Source organism: Panthera leo, chromosome B2, assembly GCF_018350215.1.
Source record: "Panthera leo isolate Ple1 chromosome B2, P.leo_Ple1_pat1.1, whole genome shotgun sequence".
Taxonomy (NCBI): domain Eukaryota; kingdom Metazoa; phylum Chordata; class Mammalia; order Carnivora; family Felidae; genus Panthera; species Panthera leo.
Genome location: NC_056683.1, coordinates 140,043,564 through 140,061,990, shown reverse-complemented (window position 1 = coordinate 140,061,990; position 18,427 = coordinate 140,043,564). Strand labels below are relative to the sequence as shown.

The 18,427-nt window shown below is 39.3% G+C and overlaps 1 long non-coding RNA gene across 8 annotated transcripts in view; it reads left to right on the top strand.

Moving 5' to 3' along the window:
- The window catches only part of LOC122220522, a 112,322-nt gene that overhangs the window by 28,071 nt on the left and 65,824 nt on the right, over positions 1 to 18,427 (top strand). For 6 of the 8 annotated variants that reach the window (XR_006202916.1, XR_006202912.1, XR_006202914.1 and 3 more), the window contains exon 2: positions 11,431 to 11,764. This is a non-coding gene — a long non-coding RNA (uncharacterized LOC122220522). The remainder of the gene's footprint in view (positions 1 to 11,430; positions 11,765 to 18,427) is intronic. The other 2 variants (XR_006202915.1, XR_006202913.1) reach the window with 1 other exon arrangement.

The window sequence follows — 18,427 nt, the reverse complement described above, 5'->3', positions numbered from 1 at the left end:
CCCCTGAGGCTGAGCACCTAAAGGAGGCAACAGGGCATCGTGGCGTGATGGCTATTTTGTGATACTGGAATCACAGGCTCTGAGTAGTTTGCTTGAGAGTGGGTAGAAGGAAGTATTAATTAGCAGGTTTCAGTTTCTACCATTCGAGGAGAAATGGAAATAGATGTGAAATAACTTGCAGGTATTGCCAGTGTAAAGTGAATGATGGCAGTCAGTTGGGTTTATAATATGGTGGCATTTGAATTGGATATGCTAGCATTGAATCACCCAAAATATGTATTTATGCATGAGATTGGTTCAAAATTCATGGTGCAGTTTTATTTTTAACAAGAAATAAATGGTGCTTCTGACTTTTGTCCTTAGGTTGTTCATGACAGTGATTCAGTGTGGCCCTGTACTAAATGGGATTCATGTAGGAGATAAACACACTTAGAAACTAGTTTGAAAGAAGCCATTCATTGAGGCAAGAAAAAACAAACCCTGCTTGAATAGACAGGACTTATTATGTTTCATTACCCTCAGCAAAGATTTATACAGCACCTACTATGTGCTTAGTTATAATTCAAGTAACTTTGGTGTGGGCTTAGCAAGGAAATGGTTTTAGTCGAATGTTAAAATGAAGGGCCATTTATGGCTCGTGTTCATTATGTACACTTATGGGGAGTGTATTATTTGTCCCTGTTCATAGGTTATTGGCTATTATATATGTATTCATGTGTTTGGTTGTGCTTTATGTATTGAACGTGTTTCAAATAGCCGTGTGCATAACTTTTTAGTCAACTAAACTGGAAGTTTTCTCAAGAGAGTTCTCACCATATGAGTTTTGTGTAGCACCTGTGCACAAATACTTAATGTTTTCCTTCAGAAACTGCACTTCCGTGAGGGTATTAGCTCATGGCATTAAGTGAGGATAGTGTTTTAGACACCTGTAATTTCAGTTTTTAAAGGGTGTTATGTACACTCGTTAATCATCGGATGGCATCGACTGCGCTTTTGCTAAATGGAACGTATTATTCTGGCAACCTCATCGAATCCTGTCAGTCACCCTACGTGGAAGGCACCGTTGTCACCCTCATTTCACAGATGAGGAAACTGAAGCATCCAGTTGCTGAGCGGAAGAGCCAGGATTTGGATTCGGGTGTTTCGGCTATAGAGCTGCTGGTCTCGATTCTTCCGCTGTTCTTGCTCTGACTTAGCTTGGTTTTAAAGATTGGCACTGAGTGTAGTTTATTCTTTGAACGCTGAAGGTAGAATGCAGGAGAGCAGAGCAGCACAGAAATGGAGCAAACAGCTGGGTTATCTGTCTAATGTTCATCCGACTGTGTTAATGCAACCTAACGGCCCTATTTGCAGGAACCATCCAGCATTGCTTTCTTCTCCTTCCCTCCCCCCGCTTCAGCCCAGGCCCCCCCTCCCCTTTCCCGGATTCATTTCCCCTCATCCTCTACTTCATTCCTTTGAATTGCCCCTTTCCACAACGCTCCGGATATTTCCCAACACTCAGCAGTTTATCAGTCCATGCGTACCCTGTCTATTGCAGTCTGAACTTGGTCAGAGGGTGACAAAGACGTGATTTGATGTGTTGGGGGTTTAGTTCAAATACTGTCAGTCCTTGTTTTATTTAATTAATTAATTAATTAATTTATTTATTTATTTTTGACTTTCCCAGTCCTATCCCTTAATTGCATCCCGGGCAGATTTCTTGGATTTCTGATCTCTTTCAGTTAAGAATCCACACTAGTTCATTTGAGACTGTGTTCTTCCCCCTCTCTCCCATCTAAACCCTATGCCCCCTCAGCCTAGGCCCAGGGTTTTCAGTGGGCAGGGGTGGGGCCCCTCTGGCACTCTTGTGACCCCCTTCCTCTGGAATGGGGGTGGAAGAAGACAGGAGAGCCCTCAAGGGCCCTCTTGGATTTCGGGCTCTGCTGGAGTCCCCTCTGGGCTACTGCTGATCCCACAGGCTAAAACTGGCTTTTTTTTTTTCTAACCCTGTGTGCTCCCTTTAGGGGTGTGTATTCTGCAGAGAGCTCTGCCCCCACTGCACAGATTTTTGGAGGTCATTTCTTTCTTGACCCCTTAGAGCCCTCCCTCAGCTCCTGCCTCCGTGGAACACCCCACGGTGTCTGGCTGAGAGTGGAAGTCACCTGGGTGGTCAGGCTAGCCCCTCGCACGTCACATCTGCAGTGTGGCTCAGGTGTGTCCCCTTCTCTGGGGCCAGGACAGGGAGAATCATGCATCCGCCCACACACACTGGTGGGGAACCGATTGCCCCTCTGGCTGGTCCCGCTTCTTGCCTTGCTGTTGTCTTTCCAATTCTTGCCCCACCCACAGAGGGCAGCTTGGTGAACTCACTGCATGAACAGATGCCCAACCAGGGTAAGATGAAGCCTGTTTTCCCCTTTTGAAGGCAAACCCGACATTAATGAGACATTATCTTGGTCCCCTTTTTTTATGGAGGGAATAGTCATGGTACTCTTCCAACCTAGGTAGACTATGCATTTCTTTCTCAGCCTTCTCTACCCTCACTAGTATTTTATTTTATTTTATTTTATTTTATTTTATTTTATTTTATTTTATTTTTTATTATTTTAATTTTTTTCTTGAGAGAAAAAGTGTGTGTGCTCATGTGAGCAGGGGAGGGGTGGGGGGGGAGAGAGAGAGAGAGAGAGAGAGAGAGAGAGAGAGAGAATATCTCAAACAGGCTCCCCAGTGTCAGTGCAGAGCCCAACACGGGGCCCAAACTTGCGAATCATGAGACCATGACCTGAGCTGAAATCAAGAGTCTGACACTCAACCGACGAGACACCCAGGCGTCCCTATTTTATTTTTATTTTTTAAAAACTAGGCTGACTGATTCTAAATAAGCCCTGAGGATTTATCTGGTTCAATTTCAGCTCTGTGTGTGTGTGTGTGTGTGTGTGTGTGTGTGTGTGTGTGTGCGTGTGGCTTATCTTTGTCCTTAGCCTTAAGTCCAGCAAAAGTCATTTAAAATACCTACTACCTTGACAATTACATGTTCAACATACATTAACATGCATTGAATGTAGTGCAGTACTCCGTAATCCTAATCCGTTTCTTCTTGAGTTGCTGTCGGTGAGAAGTGTGGGATGGGAGTGTAATCAACAGGAAGGCAACACTGATTGAAGTGTCAGGGATAACATGGTTTAAGCCAGATTACAGAGATCACCACCATTTGCCCCATACCTTCAGTATTCCATTTTTGGTGGAAGGTGTTTGTGAGGAATAAATAATATGCGGAGTATTTGTAAATACGATGGGATACATAAAACCTTGGATTGTGAGTAACTTGTTCCGTGAGTGTTCCGCAAAATGAACAAACTTTTTTTTTAAATTTTTATTTATTTGTTTGTTTTGAGAGAGAGAGAGAGAGAGCGAGGGAGGGGCAGAGAGAGGGAGTAAGAGAATCCCAAGCAGGCTCCGCACTGTCAGCGCGGAGCCCAGTGTGGGGCTGAAACTCACGAACTGTGAGATCATGACCTGAGCCGAAACCGAGAGTCGGACACGTAACCGATTGACCCATCCAGGTGCCCCGATGAACAAACGTTTCTAATAAATTTTAATTCGATACACGAGCGGTGTCTTGCAATACAAGTGGTAGGTGATGCCGAATGTCACTTGATCACAGCTGAGCCAATGGTTCTTGAAATTCACTTTGATATACAAGAGCTTTGGATTATAAGCTTGTTTCTGGAATGAATTATGCTCACAAACCAAGGTTTTACTGTACTTTATGCCAGAATTAACTATCAGTTAGCTACTGGGATAGGGTAAAAACAGAATGAATACATAAAATCAATATGTTACCTTAAAATTAAAATATCTAATATTTTCAATTCCTATTCATGTCAAACTCCTTAGTAAAATTCCGATAATTATGTTTAATTTCCTTTCCCTTTTTTCTGCCCATATTCTGGGAACTGTCCTATTAATAATGAAATGGGAGATAGTAGAAAGATAAGAGAATCAAAAGGGTTGCTTATTCTTTCCTTAATTCTTTCCTTTGATTAATCAAGGAGTCATTAATAATATTTGAAGAATATAATATAATGTCATTAACAACAAAATATTAGAAATATGTGTAGCAAACCAATATATGCAAAAGTTTCTTCATTAGGAAAGAGTTTAGACTTCACACTTAAGATTAAAGTTCGCTGAATTTAAATTATAGTACAAAAAGAGATTAATTCCATTAATATTTTTGCAGAAATTTCCAGGGCTTAAACATAGTGCGGCAGTTTTCATCTATGCCATTAGGTCCTTCCTCCACATACGATACTGTCCCTTTCTCCCTGGCGTCCCCCGTTCCCCAACTGCACTCCTGCAAAATGATTCTTTTCCTCCCCACTCCACCCCAAATCATCAATGTGAATTAGCCATAGTGAATTTCACAAATAATCAAGCTACGGGCTGGGATCCATTATGGAACAATGCAAAATATTGGCAATTGTCCTAGGGTATTTCTCCTTGGCTGTGTAGAGGTCTCTGGTGATGTGGGGAAATGTTGTCGAACTCTGAAGACAATTCCTCGTCAATATAACTTGTTTGTTTTTAAAATTTTAATTCTTTTCTGCATCTAAATTTAAGGAACATTAACTTAATTCAACTTAATATTTATTAATGGCGACCTTAAAAGCAGCGAGGATGCTCCGTTAAAAAAAATATACCTTGAATTAATTTATTTTTAAAAAATTGTTTATAACGTAGAGGGTGCCTAGGTGGCTCAGTTGGTTAAGCGTCCGACTTCGGCTCAGGTCATGATCTTGTGGTTTGTGAGTTCAAGCCCTGCGTCGGGCTCTGTTGCTGACAGCTGGGGACCTAGAGCCTGCTTTGTGGATTCTGTCTCCCTCTCTCTTTGCCCCTCCCCTGCTCGTACTCTGTCTCTCTCTTTCTTTAAAAAATAAATAAAGCATTAACAAAATTTTTTTTAAATTATGATAGATTTCAAACACACACACACATGATAGGAGTTAGTGTAAAGAATACATATATACCTGTCACACGTCTTTATTAAGCCTTAATGTTATATTACTTACTGCAGATATATTTTTCAGTTATATAAAACATTAAGATGAACACTGGGTGTTGTACATAAGTGATGAATCACTGAATTCTACACCTGAAAGTAATAATACACTCTATGTTAACTAACGGGAATTTAAATAAAAACTTGAGAAAGAAAAAAAAAAGATACAGTTGAGCCCCCTTATAAACTCCTCCTTAATCTTATTTCTTTTCCTTCCTAAACTATTATCATGAATTCAGGATTTATCATTTCCCTGCATATTTTTGTATTTTTACTATAGTATAATAATAAAACATATGATACTATTTAGCATAGTATAGTATTGTTTTCAAAAGTTTAAATGTTTTATTAGTGGTATAATACTCTACTTATTCTTCTGCAAACTGGTTTTTTTGTTCGACATTATGTTGTTAAGAATTATTCATGTTGATGGATATAGCTTTAGTTCATTCAGCATTAAATGCTTGTCTATTGTTGCATTGAATGAATGTACATTATTTTATTTATCCATTCTCCTGTTGACAGACATTTGGATCATTTCCAATTTGTTTGTTATACAAATAATGCAGAACTGATTATGCCTGCTGGTTCACATGCATGAGTTTTCCTAGGGCAGAGGTTCTCAAAGTGTGGTCCGTGGGCTCCCTGGGCTCCATGTTACCTTTTTCAGGGGGTCTTCAAGGTTGAAACCATTTTCATAATAATAGAGATGTTATTTGCCTTTTTGACTGTGTGGATGTGTGCACTGGTGGGGGAAAAGCGATGATTGGTCAAACCATTGAAACCTTAGCACGAATCAAAATAATGGCACACACAGCTATTTTCTTCTTCACTCCCATGCCCTTGCAGAAAGAAGCCATTCATTTAAGAATGTCTTGGGGCGCCTGGGTGGCTCAGTCGGTTGAGCGGCCGACTTCAGCTCAGGTCATGATCTCGCGGTCCGTGGGTTCGAGCCCCGCGTCGGGCTCTGTGCTGACAGCTCAGAGCCTGGAGCCTGTTTCAGATTCTGTGTCCCCCTCTCTGTGACCCTCCCCTGTTCATGCTCTGTCTCTCTCTGTCTCAAAAATAAATAAACGTTAAAAAAAAAAATTAAAAAAAAAAAAAAAAGAATGTCTTTAGTGAAGGACTTAGTAAGTGCTTAATAAAATGATTTTAACATTTAAGAAAATTTTGGTTACATTTCAACTCTTGAGTACACGTCTTCTTAAATTTACGTGTGGCACAATGGGGAGTGTACAGGAAGCACTTCTGTGAGATACAGTTTAAGTTACAAACTGAACTAGCTACATTTTCATGGAACACCATTTTTACTTGAAAGAATGATGGGAAGATAAACTATTGGGAATCTAGTAGACATTTCCTCAAAAATGAATGAAGCAATCCTTTTACTTCAAGGAAAACAACTGGCCGTGTTTGTTTTCAATGATACAATTTTAGTTTGCAAGCAACAATTAGGATTTTGGAAAATTTGTGACAATGAGCTTAACATTTCCTAATAGTTAAAGACTTAGGAGATTGGTGATCATGTTAACAAAGAACATTATTTTTTGATGTTGTGTAATGAAGTATGACCACATTTGGAAGATCTGTGTAACTCGGCACACCAGTATTTTCCAAACGATCAACCCACGATGTTGCAAAATTATTCATGGATAAATGATTTATTCTAAGTGCAAGGCTAAAATTTCTATGCATATTTCAACCAAAACAATGTAATTGTATGGACCGTGCAGAAGAAAATCTGAGAATCCAGCTATGCTAAGCCAGATACTAAAGAGATTTGCAGAAATCTGACTAATATTTTCTGGTTTTGGAAAATATAGTTAATAGGTATGTTATTGGAGAATTAATAAATATTGAAAATTTTATCATTTATATTTTCTAAACATTTATAGATATAACACATATATAAAAGCTCTTGGGCCCTTCGACAATTTTAAGAATGTAAAGGGGTTCTGAGGTAAACAAAAATTTGGGCACTGATATTTATTTTAGGGCATAGCTATAAGTGGGATTTCTGGGTCATGGGTGTGGATATCCTCAAAGGTGGATAAGAATTTACATTCTCACCAGTAGAATATGAGAGCCCCGTTTTCCCACATCCTCACCAGAATTTTGTTTGTCAGACTAAAATGTCTGCCAATCTGAGGTATGTGAGATGATATCAATGTTATTTTTATTTTGTATCCCTCTGACGACTAGTGAGTTTGACATGATTATACACATTTATCGGCCTTTTGGTTTTCTTCTCTGTGAATTACCTATTCATATCCTTTGTTCAGTTTCCATTCCTAACATCCCATTAAATTGTCTTTTTTTTAATTTGTTTTCTTAACGAATTTTTAGGAGTCCTTTATATTTGTTAGTTTCTCATCATCTGTCAGTTATATGTTGCAAATGTTTTCTCTCACACTGTGGCTTGTCTTTTAATTTCACTTATCATGTCATGGTTTTGTTGAACACAACTTTTAATTTTAATACAATTGGGTATGTCAATTTTTTGATTCATTCTTTTGGTTTTGTATTAACAAAAATTTTTTTTAATGTTTTTATGTTTGAGAGAGAGACACACAGAGTACGAGTGGGGGAGGGACAGAGAAAGAGAGGGAAACACAGAATCCAAAGCAGGCTCCAGGCTCTGAACTGTCAGCACAGAGCCGGACCTGAGACTTGAACTCATGAACCATGAGATCACAACTTGAGCCGAAGTTGGACGCTTAACTGACTGAGCCACCAAAGTGCCCCTGGTTTTGTATTTCTTATGTTGTCTAAGAAATTCTTCTCTACCCCGAGCCCATGCATGTCTCCATGTAATAAATGACTTTGATATATATATTTTTTGATGGTGAACAAATCAATGAATTGTCTGCTATTGAGCCATCTTTGAATTCTTGGAATTCAATCTAACTGGACATGATACTTTAAAAATTATTAATAATTATTTTATATGCTGCTGAAATTTATTTTTGGATATTTTATTTGGGATTTTGCCACCCATGCTTATTGAAGTGATTAATTTATTACTTTCATTTTTATGGTGACTTACCAGTTTGGTATTCTGATCTTACCAACTTTATAAAAAATGTTCGATAATTTGCTCTCCTTTTCTGTTTTCAGTATCTGCTTGGATGATAAAGCTATTGTTGTTTCCTTGCTCTTTGAAAGTTTGAATAAATTCACTTGTAAAATATTCTGGCTCTAGTGTCTTTATTTGAGGGACTTTTGATTACCAATTCAATTTCTCCAGTTATTATTTGTTTATTCATCTTTTTTGTTCCCTCTTGGGCCAGTTTTAGAAATTTATATTTTTCTAAAATATGTTTCTTTTAAGTTTTCAAATTCATTACATAATATTCATAGCATTCTTTTATGATGTTTAACTTCTACTGTATATTTTTGTGTACCTTTTTATTGCTTTCTTCTTTTATTTTTGATCAGGTTTGCTAAAACTCTCCCTACTTATTAGTTTTCTTTAAAAGAATCTCCTTTCAATTTTATCCTTTCTATTATTGCTTTGTTTCTGTTTCTTTATGACAATCTTATTATTTTCTTCTTATTATTTTCTTTAGGCTTACTTTTCAGTTATTCTAGATTCTTGAATTGAACATTTATTTTACTCTTTCAGTTTTCTAGTAAATGGATTTAATGCTATAAATTTGTCTCTGAAGAGTGATTTAGCTTCATCCACATGTTTTGATATGTAGCAATTTCTTGTTAACTCAGGCTTTATTTGATAAATTCACTTTAAGATATCTAAACATATACATTTGTTATGTTTTTGCTACTTTGCAACATTGCTTTCAAATTTAATGAACCACAATCAGAAGAGATGGTATGAATGATATTTGTTCTTTAAAATCCTGGTATCATGCCAATATTTGGAAACGTTCTATATTTTCATGATAGATGATATAGTCTTTCTGTGGTGTGGGGTTCTCTCTGTACCTAGTTAAGCAAGCTAGTTAATTTTGTTTTTCCAAGCTGCCGTTTTCCAACTAGTACTAATTTCCCTCGATGATCCTAAATTTCCTGGTTTTTTCATTTAATTTTGCCAATTTCTGCTTTATATATTTTAAAGCTACGATGAATACTAATTTCATGTTTGTTATCTTCATGTTGAATTGTGTCTCTTATTATTATATACTGTATTTATTTTTATTAATTCTTTTCAAACTTTAAATATATTTGTCCGATATTAATATTGTTACATCAACTTTATTTGTCTAGTATTTAAAGGCTATATCTTTTTCTAGCCCTTCATCTTCATTCTCCTGCGTGTTTTTTTTCCTAGATGTTTCTCTTCTGAGCAGCATATGGCTTGATTAAAAAATCAGTATGATAACCTCTTAGTTGATGAACTTAATTAATTTACAATTATGATTACTTGTATATTTGAACTTAGTTCTACTATCTTGTGTATTCTGTTCACTATTTTTTTCTTTATTTCTCCTTTCCCTTCCCTGCCTTTTGTTGCAATGACACAGTTTTTAATATTCTGTTCAGATGATTTGGAAGCTGCAAACTGCATTGATAGTGTTTAGAGGTTGCTTTTAATCTTAAAGGTTCTTACTTATCCACATTTTAAGAAAACCAAAGTCTGTAGTTATTCAGTATTTCCTTCTTCCAATGACAGTGAGTCTTAGCATAGGTACCTACTGGGTTGTCGTTGACTGTTATCGTAATTTTGAGTTATTATTTGCTGTTTTTATAGCCAATATTTAATCGGATTATTAACTTTTTAAAAAAGTTCTACATTTGTCTCAAATTCTGCATGTTCTTTGTTCACTTTTTTTCCTGCTAAATTCCTTTTTTTTAAAAAACACCAGTTCCTTGAGTGATACATTCCTAGTCTTTATATGCCTTCAAGTGTCTTTATGTTGTCTTTACTCTTAAATGATAATTTGGATGAATATCAATTTTTTGGTTGTCACTTTTCTTTCCGTATGTCAAAGATATTATTCTACTGCTGTTGCCATCTACTTTTAGAAAGAAATCTGATTTATTTCTTTAGTTAAGTGGTAACTATCTCCAGTAACTCAGTTGGACAATTTTGGACACTGAAAGAGGTTGGATTTGCAGGGTGAGCCCCACTGGGGCCCACGGTTTCCTCTTCGGCATCATGTCTGTGTCAACCTACTGATGGATCTTTTTGTGCAGCGCTGAGATCGATTGGTACAGGAATGTTCGAGACTCAAAATATTTGTCATGAATATCCATGATATTTTTTCAAAAGAGACTTCTAAAAATATTTAAAACGTTGCACACATATGAATTAGATGCATTTCTCTATTCGTAATAAGAAAAAATAGGCTCTTGAACAAGTTATGAAGAGATCCCTTTGCAAGCAGAGTTGTGTTACAGGTAAAATGCGGAAGCAGGACTTTGAGGCACTGACTTCCAATTCTGGGTTCTACTTGCATGACAGTGGGCATGTTGCTGAGTCAATCAGTCAATCAATCAATCAATCACTCTTTCTCTCTTCAGTTGGAGAGTGAAAGCGTTGGACCAGATTAGTGGTTTTCCAACTGTGTTCTGTGGAGTCAACTTGGAGGTCTTTGAAATGGTTGGAGCCACGCACGTGAGCTCTGGGCCTTCCGTTCTTGCCTGGACTGTTCTTCTCTTTTTCACCAGTGTCTTGTCATGGTGTTTTGTGTAAGGTTTCTTCTAAAGAAAGCATTCTGGTAGCTACAATAATCAAGCCACTAAACTATGTAATCTGGAAAGCCATTTCTAGCTCTGAGGCAGTTTTCATACAGATACATAAGGATGACCACTCACCTGTCTCACATGTTTTCAATTACTGCTTGCTTTGTTAAAGTTGAATTCCAGTTTTAAACCTTTACTCACCTCAGGGTTTCCGGGCACCATAAAGCAATTTTTGTGTCATCTCTTCTCGAGCTCCATGTGCTTCTGGAAAGCCTTCAAGATAGTTTAGAGCCAAAGTCACAGCCCTTACTTCTTTGTTCCTGTCTTCGCACAGGACGAAGGATACCTTCCTTACTCCTTCTGCAGTAAGTTCTTCCACCTAAGGAGCTTGAATCGCTGCCCCCTTTTTCCTATATCCGATGTGGAGGCCCTGACATATGAACTCAGGGAAATCATGATTATTCTCCCTCCCGCCAGTCTTCTCTGCACCTTCTTCCTAGGACAGTTTCAGCTGGATGACTAAATTACAGATCCGAGGGGATTTACTTCCATTGTGATTTGCAGAGTTTTAGCACCAAATGGAATGAAATGTCTCTGGGCTGCAGTTCTAGGGTTTCGCACATTTCTACTGACGGCTATTTTATATATACATTTTTAAAAAAGGATTAAACTTTTTAAAAGCATGTTTAGCATAATAATAGTTTTTGAATGTAATTTTTTTTTTTTTTTTTTATACCAAGAGAGAAGATCTTTCTTCTACGCCAAATGATCTTGATTTGGTATGAGGTCCCGGCACTACACTGGCACCTTCCATTTGTAGAATCCACTTGAAAGTTGCTGCTGTTTGGAGAACCCAGTTGAATGAGAGGTCGTGGTAAAACATCGGAGACTCTTAAGTACGGAGAACCAACTGAGGGTTGCTGGCAGGGGGATGGGCTACATGGGTAATGAGCATCAAGGAAGACACTCGTTGGGATGAGCATTGGGCGTTATACATGGGGGATAAATCACTGGAATCTATTCCTGAAATCGTGATTGCACTATATGCCGACTAACTTGGATGTGAACTAAAAGGTAAATCAATTAGTTACTTCACAAAATGAGAGGTCATGGTGTCATTCAAGAGGTGCTAGAGAGCTTTCCTTGCTTGCGTGAATATTTAAAATGAAACCTTTCACTACTTGTAAAAATTCAGCAAGTGTTGATACCAAGGTTTTGTTGTTCGTAAACCCTAGGTTGTATACATACACAGGGTCCATGGATATTATAAATATTTTTCATCGAGTGGATTAGTGTTTGTAGACTGATCCTTGAAAATTCTGAATAGCAAAGTTTCATGCGCAACTAACTTTTGTCTGAACAGGTAATACGTATTGGAGTGGCCATGCATTTTTCATGAGTTTCCATTTCTCTTGTTTCTTTTATGGTTGCTCGTACTAGTCGAGTTCTTAACTTTTCTGGGTTAATTCTTTCCTTCCGTGATAATTGAATATGTTCCAATTTGCTCTTTTTTGTGGGTTTATAGTGTCCCTTCTAATGGGATATATTGGATTTAGACATTTTTTAAAAATTTACTCCGGTGTCGTATTCCAATGGTGAGATGAACTATCTATCATGTCAGCTTCAAGATTTCACTGCAGTCCGTTGGGAATGCAAGGCAATAAAAAGGTACAGTTTCTTAACTGTAATCAAGGAACATTCCACATGTTGTTTGCAGGAGCATGGGATTGTAGGAGAAAAACAAGCAAGCAGATCCTGTCAATTTAGTCTAATCACACCTTCCTGTCGGTGTTACCATTGTGGTCTAGCCTACATACAGAGCTTGTGTTTCTGTTGGGGTCTCTATTCTGGGAACTCTTTCTTTCTTTTTTGTTTTTTTAAACTGTTTAATTTTTGGAACTAGTATTGAGGGAGCAGCGGGTGGTAAAAATGTATATTTTGCTTGGTGGTTTTTACATGGAAAAGGAAAGAATAACATCATATTTTGGAATATAATTTAAACTTAAATTTCAGTTTAAATCTGAGTTAATGACCCTTCCCCTAAGATTGTGTTTATAATTCTTAATAGCACAAGTACTATTCAAAAACCGGGATAGAGTCAGTTCTTTAATATCTGTGTAAACACTGATGTTATCATCCCTTTCAAACAGCTAATCAATGAATGAAAAACAATTTTAATATTATCCAGATCAGAACCCAAGTTTAGCAATACCCCAAATATGATATAAAATACCTTCTACCCATAGGTATTTTGAGGAACACTCACACCCCTCGTGTGATTTTAGAGGCAGCCATGGCCTCGTTTGGCATGACTATGGGGAAACAGTTCCCCTCTAGCCTTTTGGGAAGGCAATTAGTCAATATACCTCTAAACCCGTAAGGTTTATCATAAGGCATTTACAAAACTTATGTTCAAGAATGTCAGTATAAAGCCACTTAAAATAGCAATAAATTAAAGGAGAAAAAAACCACTCTGTATGGACTGAATGTTTACGTCCTCCCCAAATTCATAGGTTGAATTCCTAACTCCCACGGTGATGGTGTTAGGAGATGGAACGTTTGGGAAGTGATTAGGTCATGAGAGTGGGGGCCTTATGAATGGGATTAGTGCTTTATAAAAGAGACCCCAGAATGCTCTTTCCCTCTCTTCCATGTGAGGACACAATGAAAAAGAAAGCCATCTGCAACACCGAAGAAGGCTGTCTCCACAACCCCTCCCCCGCAAACTGTGAGAAATACATTTCTATTGTTTAAAAGCTACCCAGTCTGTGGCATTCTGTCAGGGTAGCCCAGGTTAATAAAGACACCTTCCAAAAGCTCCGTAAATATGAGAACGGTTACATAAATTCAGATAGATTTGTATATTGGAATAATATGCCGCCATGAAAACCTTATACCCGTATAGCATTAATTAAAAATAGTGGAAGCCGAGGTTGTACAGAGAATGTGGTTCCTGTTTTATGCTCGAAACAACGCCAGGCCCACATACGTGCATTGAAAGAAGATAGTTCCTTAGGGTAGTGGGGTTTATTGAAGAAAATGTCCGGAACATGTCCCGTGAGGAGCAGCGTAGCGTAATGATAAAGAGCAGGGAATAGGAAGTCCCATTGCCTGGCTTCAGGTTCAGGTCAACCATTCATTATCAGCAAGGCCTTGGACAAATAATTGAACATTGTGTGCCTCAGTTTCCTCGCCTGTAAGATGGGAATAATGGTAGCCTTACGTTATGAGCTTCGTTGTAGGATTAAATGAGTTATTGGTACTGAAGGAGTTACACCTGTTTGGTAGAGAGGGAGTGCTGCATAAATTCTCTTCCTCTCATTTCTGCACCGAGTGCTGAGTGTCCACTGATAATCGGAAAGCAAGGCCTCAGCCATAGAAGACTCATAATCTGGAGGGGGATGCAGATATCCCCCCAATAATCCAATAGGTCGATAACTAAAAAGTATGATAAGTACCATAAAGAAAAGTAGTGTTTTTAGACAGAATAATGGGGGGAGAACCCAGTTAAACTGGAAGGTCTACAAGTGTCTCCAGATGGAAGTGACATTCAGTAAGAGAGATGAGCCATGGTTGTGCGGGGAGCAGAGAGGAACAGCATGTATATGAAGTTCTGACTCACACACGTGAAGGCGGGGAGCCGGCTGAGGCAGAGGATGAGGGCCAGGCTGCTGGAGTCTGGTGAGTGCCGTGGCCGGCGACGCAGGGAAGGTGGAAGGGTGGGCCTGGCCTGATCAGAGGTGCCTGGCGGCATTTATCCCCCGTGGACAAGCAGTCCTTGGAAGAATCTAAACAAGGGAAGGACGTGACCCGGTTTCCTGTTGAAAAACACTCTGATTGTGGAGTGAGTACAGAGTTGGAGGTGAGGGAGAGTGAACGTAGGGTCATCTGGGGGCCTCTGGAGCAGGACAGGCAGGAGACAGAGGTGAGGGGGGTGAGGTGGACTGGGATGCTGGCAATGGTCGAGCAAGAAGAGAACAGACGCCAGACATTTTGGAGGAAGAAGCAATTTAGGCTTGGAGATGTGGGATTAGGCACAAGAAAGGGTCTATGTTGACTTCCAGAATGATCTCCTGAGTAGTTGGGTAGCTGGATGCCCCTTTGGAGGGACCAACGGGAAGAGGGCAGTGGGTTAAGAGGCAACGACTTTTCCTTGCACTTTTCTATGTTGTACATATTTTATCTCAAAAACAAGTTAGGACAGCATTTAGTTTAGAATCATTTAGCCGTAGGACAACTTAAAACTATTTGCTGACAAAAGTACAGAAAAGGAACAGAGCAGGAAAAAGAAAATGCAGCAAGGAAATAGGTGTCAAAGAATGCATGCAATTTGCTGGGACTGTGCTTTTTGGTGTTCATGAATAGACTACTTTTTGAAGAAGAAAATCAGATCACATAATACAGGCTGATGAGTAACGTGTTTTTGATTCACTATAAAATGTATCTTGAGCATTGTCTCAAGTCACCAGATATGCTTGCAGACGTATTTTAATAGCTGCATAGTATCTAGTTGTGTGGGTGTGAACTATTTTATTTCATTCATTGTTAGTCACTTATGTTATTTTCCGTTTTTCTCTGTTATAATGAGGTAGGTAGCCATGATCATTACTGCAGCTCTCTCTCTGCATCCATCATAATTACTTAAGGTGAGTTATTAGAAATGGAATTATTCTTTCAAAAGTTTTTAGTCTTCTTGAGTTCTTTCACATGATATTAGCATCAAGTGTCCTGCATATATGTATGTATATAAATATATTTATGTATATATACGTATATATATATGTATAATTTATATATGTATATATATATTTATGTGTTATATATATATATTTATGTGTTATATATATATATATATATATATATATATATATATATATATATATAACTTTGCCCTGATACCTCTTTGCATATTCTGAACTTTTTGGAGGACGTTTTGCTTTATGTTACCTCCTCCCTTGCCCTTCTCTCACTCTGTCTTTCCCGATCTTTACCCAGCCAGTTTTTAGCTCATTGGAGAGTTTAATGCATTTAAACTTATCGGTATATGCAGTGTATTTGGTTTGTATGTTATTTTGTGCTTCCTTTGCTGCTTTCTTTGATTTTTATGTTTTAGATGTAAACTATGTTTTCATTTCTTGGAAAGCTTGGCAACGTTTGTATCTTTCTAGTTCATGCTGAGCACCTAGTCATAGCGGGCACTCAGCAAACACTTTGGAAAAACAAACAGATTCTACTTATGGTTCTACTAGGTTTTGGTGTTTCCGTTGCTGTTTTCAGGAGCATTGTGGGACATGTTTCTGTAAGTGTTCTAGGCTAAGGTGAACGGTCCCCCTCGGCTTGTCTCCTCCCTTCCAAGAGAAGGGGCACAGCAGTACCCTTTTCTCTTCTTGCCTCTATTTGCCTTTGTTCCATTTATTTTGTTACATTCTAAGCATTAAGATTCCCTTTGTTCGTATTCTCTTTATTGTACACAGAAGCTTATTTTATTTGTACTCAATTTTTTAAATGTTTGTTTATTTCTGAGAGAGAGAGAGAGAGAGAGAGAGCAGGGGAGGGGAAGAGAGAGAAAATTCCAAGCAGGCTCTGCACTGCCTGACACGGGACTCGAACCCATGAACCGCGAGATCGTGACCTGAGCTGAAATCAAGAGTCGGACGCTTAACTGACTGAGCCACCCAGGTGCCCCTTCTTTGTACTCTGTGGGGCGCAAAAAGAATTTTCTAAAAATGTTCAGGATCCTGCAGTAGATCATTTTCAAAGAGCTCTCTTCCACTGAGCGTCTTGAGGGTGGATCCTGCTTATTGCTGTTTTCCTGTCATTACTCATCCTTGAATCGTGTCCAGACCCAGTTTTTGTCCACAGACAGGAGCCTTAGATGTGCTTGGTCTCTTCCCTGCCTTCATGTGTGATACTGAATCTTCTTTTCAGAGTCACAGCTAAAGAGATGGTTGTCCGTCTCTCGGTCTGAGGTTTGGTGCCCAGCAGGGTTCTGTCCAGAGCACGTCTGCTCTAGCAAGGGGGATTTTTCTCCTCTCCTCTACTCCTGAGGATTAGGATGTAGACCTATTATTCCTTTGGGGCCGCCGTTCAGTCCACTCGCTACACAACAGGTTTTGAAGAGATTGGATGTAGACCAATTAATTCTGCATACCTAAACCCCACAAGTGACTTTTTTTTTATTGAGCACATATTACAGCAATTCCAAGGCTTGAGTGTTCATGAGAATGCAGACAAAGGTTGTACATAGATCAACCCCTATTTTTTTTTTTTTTTTTTTAGCCAGGGTTTAAAGTCAGCAAGTATAAGGTCCCCTTACTGTGACGGTGAGTGACTGGGCTGTCATTGTTTTTCTACCCTCCTTTTCAGCAGGGTACCCAGCCCAAAGGCACGCTGCAGAAGAGCCTGGGAACACGTAACTCTAGTGTCCAGTCCTTGAGTGAGAGTTTGTGGCGACTGGCTAGAGGAGACGGAATTGAGGAGTGTTGGTCGTGGAGAAAAGCAGGTGCTTCTCTCTTCTTAGAGGAGAATCTAGAACCACAAGGGGTGTGCCAGACCTCTTTGGGCTTCTCGGGACGTAGAAAAGATGAAGAGATGATGGCGAGGTGATCAAAGAGGAAAGAGGTCTTAAATATCAGAAATGATTCAGTCTGCCGTCAAGGATAGCTGGGGAGGGAAGTCAGCAAATCAGGAATATTCCGTATTCCCTGCTGCGCCCCCACCCCCCCTCGCCCTCAGGAGGCAGGAAATAGGTGATGATCAAGCAGAATAACTTGCATTTTAAAGTACCTTTCTCTAAGGACTTCAAAGTAATTGTTGATTTTAAAAAGCATTCATCTTGCAGAGTTAGCTCCTGTTTCATTTTTAACTTGCGAGACCTCAGCTCACAAATGCCAGGGTTACACAGGAAATTAATTTGAAGGTCTCCAGGCTCACATGGGACCATTTTTCACCATCGCATCACCTGATCTATCTCGGCAACATTGACCTCTGGCCCCCCGGGTTCCTGGAAAGGGGGGCAGTGCTGAAGGTTACCTCCAGGAATCAGGAGCTGCTGGAAGGAAGACCTCACACACTGAGACCAGAGAAGGCTCATTTTTCTTAATGTTCACACAAGCCACCTTGGCTTCCTTGATTGCTATTACAAGAAGAAAAAGGGGAGGGGGAGGGACGAACCCTACTTAGGTTGTTCCTATGTGCCAGGCGTTGCATAGTTACCCTTCTCAAGTGATAAAACTATTACTGCTGCTGTTTTGATAGAAACAGGGGAAAAAAGGTTTCTGAGAGTTTCGGTCACGTGACTGAGGTCCCTGAGAGGCTCTGAAATGGCTTTGATCCCGTGTAGGTGAAGCTCTTGCTCCTCTCTGTGCGGGATCTGCCCGGCCTCCTTTTCCCCCTTAGCCTGTTTCACTGTCCCTTTGCCGGCATTGCTGCAGCCACACGGGTGGCTTTTCGGTTTGTTGAACACACCAGGCCAGTTCTGGTCTTAGTTCCTCTGCTGTCCTTTCTGGAATGTTTTCCCTCGAATCTTGGCCTCCATGGCTTTTCCTCATTTTTCAGCTTTCAGTGCAATAGCATTTATTCAGCAGACCCTTCTCTGATGCCCCCCCCCCCCCATTGAAGCTGCCACTCCATCCGGTTTTCTTCATGTCGGGTGTCCTGTCCACCCCACTGGAATGAAAGCACCATGAGGGCAGGGTTCTTTTTTCTTTTCTTTTTTTTTTTTAAATATGAAATTTC